The following is a 2,304-nucleotide window of genomic DNA, read 5'->3' as shown; positions in this document are numbered from 1 at the left end:
TGGGTTGAAATTCATAAACATTGATTTATTCATTATTTTAAAAACATATAAAACATGGGTTGCCTCCCATGAAGCGCTTCTTTAGCGTCACTAGCTTGACGTTTTTCCCTCATCAGGGTGGTTGGTAGTGCTTAAAGTCCTCCCCTCTTGCTGTGGACTTATATCCATTGGTTGGATCAATGATCTCCACATATTCCAGGGAAAGAACTCTGTTGATAGTGAAGACCTTGGGTAACTGAGATGGTACAGTGGGGAGATTAGGGGGAATATCTGGGAAGTAAGCTGAGACAACTCTATCCCCTGGAGAGAAGTCTTCCGTAGGGATTTTCTTGTTCCTCCATCTCCTTGGTACCTTCTTCTTTGTTTCTTTTGAGGTTTCCTTCCCCTTGGTGACCTCTTTTTTCCAAGGAGTTGTGATGCTGTCTTCACCTGCCTCTAGAGGTTTAGGTTCCTCCAACTTTTCCTTGAGCTGTGGCAATTGCTATTTTCCTTGTTTATCTATTAAGGGGATCTCAGAATGAAATGGCTATACTTCAGTGCTTGTTTCCTTGTCCTCTTGATCTGTTTCTTGTGAGAGTTTGAAAACATTGAAGCTGAGTCGTTCATCATGGATTCTCAATATTAGCTCCCCTTTCTCTACATCGATAAGTGCTCTAGCCGTAGCTAGGAATGGTCTTCCCAATATGATTGGATGAGTGTGACTCTCTTCCATGTCCAGGATGACAAAGTCTGTTGGGAGAAAGTATTTCCCAACCTTTAGCAATACATTTTTCACCACTCCTATTGCTTGCTTTTGAGTTTTGTCAGCCAGTCTGATGATTACATCTGTGGGTATTATCTCATTGATCTGCATCCTCTTCGCCAGGGATAAGGGCAGTAAGTTGATGCTGGCCCCCAAATCACATAGTGCTCTATCGAACATAGTTTCACCTATGGCACAAGGGATGTGAAAACTCCCTGGGTCTCTTCTTTTTGTAGGCAGCTCAGGTTGAATAAGGGCACTACATTCCTTGTTCATCACTATAGTCTGGCCTCCTTTGAGTGAGTTTTTCTTGGGAAGAAGTTCCTTTATATACTTGATGAATGCAGGCATTTGTTGAATTGCCTTGATGAATGGTATGTTTACATGCAGAGATGCAAACAAGTCTAGGAACCTTGAGTATATTCTTTTTTCCACAGTACCATTGAGCAGTTGAGGGAAGGGTGCATAGAGCTTCAGCAGCTCTTGTTGTGAGATTTCTGGTTCTTGGAGATCTCTATCCTCCTCCTTTGTTGAGTTGTCTTCAGGTTGTTTGTAAAGTTTGCCTTGCTTGTCTTCAGTCTCTTGATCACTCGCAGTGACCATTTTGCAATCTTTCCATCTTACTTTCTTTGCTTCTCCTTTGGGGTTTTTCTCCGTGTCACTTGGGAAGCTATCAGTAGATTTGGGAATCTTCTCAGCTAAATATCCCACCTGGAATTCCAGCTTCCTGATGGTCTCTCCCTGGTTCTTAATATTGGCTCGCACCTCCTCTTTGAACACCTTATTTTCTTGAATCTCTTGGCATATTCCTTCAAGTAAGGCTTCAATCTTAGAGAGCTTGTCATCAATTGATGAGTGATTCGGAGCAGATGTGCTATTTTGGTTTTGATAGGCGTGTGGAGAAGTGTTGTTGTGGGGTGTTGAGATGTCCTCTGTGTGAACTACTGATGAGCTGCATTGTTGTTGGAGTTGTAACGTCTCTGGTCTTGGTTTTGATCTTGCTCACTTCCCCACCCAAAGTTTGGGTGGTTTCTCCATCCAGGGTTGTAGGTCTTGGAGTATGGATCATAGTTTTTCCTTGGTGAATTCCCAATGTAGTTGGCTTGCTCCTGACTCCCCTCTGCTTCTTCATTCACTCCTTCTTGGGTTGTTGATGAAGTGGAGATTGCTGCTACTTGGTTCATCTCCATCTTCTTGGTGAGGTTAGCCAGCTGCTGGGTAATGAGCTTGTTTTGGGCCAACAGAGCATCTACATTGTTTAGCTCCATTACTCCTCTTGTGTTCCCTCTTTCGGAAGCATAGAAGTAGTCGTTCTCTGCTACTATTTCAATAACATCTATGGCTTCTTCAATAGTCTTCTTCTTATTCAAAGATCCTCCGGATGAATGGTCTACAGCCTTCTTTGACTCATAAGAGAGTCCTTCATAGAAAATGTGCAGCTGCACCCATTCGTTGAACATGTCAGGTGGACACCTCCTTGTTAAGTCCTTGAACCTCTCCCATGCTTCATATAGAGTCTCACCATCTTGTTGCCTGAAAGTTTGGACCTCAGCTCTCAGCCT

At 43.2% G+C, this 2,304-nt stretch overlaps 1 non-coding gene across 1 annotated transcript; it reads left to right on the top strand.

Annotated features, from left to right (window-relative positions):
- Positions 1-2,200: 2,200 nt before the first annotated feature.
- On the top strand, positions 2,201-2,304 carry LOC112768484 (small nucleolar RNA R71). Its single transcript, XR_003185904.1, has one exon. It is a non-coding gene; the product is annotated as a small nucleolar RNA R71 (small nucleolar RNA).

This window comes from Arachis hypogaea, chromosome 17, assembly GCF_003086295.3.
Source record: "Arachis hypogaea cultivar Tifrunner chromosome 17, arahy.Tifrunner.gnm2.J5K5, whole genome shotgun sequence".
Classification (NCBI taxonomy): domain Eukaryota; kingdom Viridiplantae; phylum Streptophyta; class Magnoliopsida; order Fabales; family Fabaceae; genus Arachis; species Arachis hypogaea.
The sequence above is the reverse complement of the archived record's forward strand: the minus strand, read 5'-3'. Positions and strand labels throughout refer to the sequence as shown.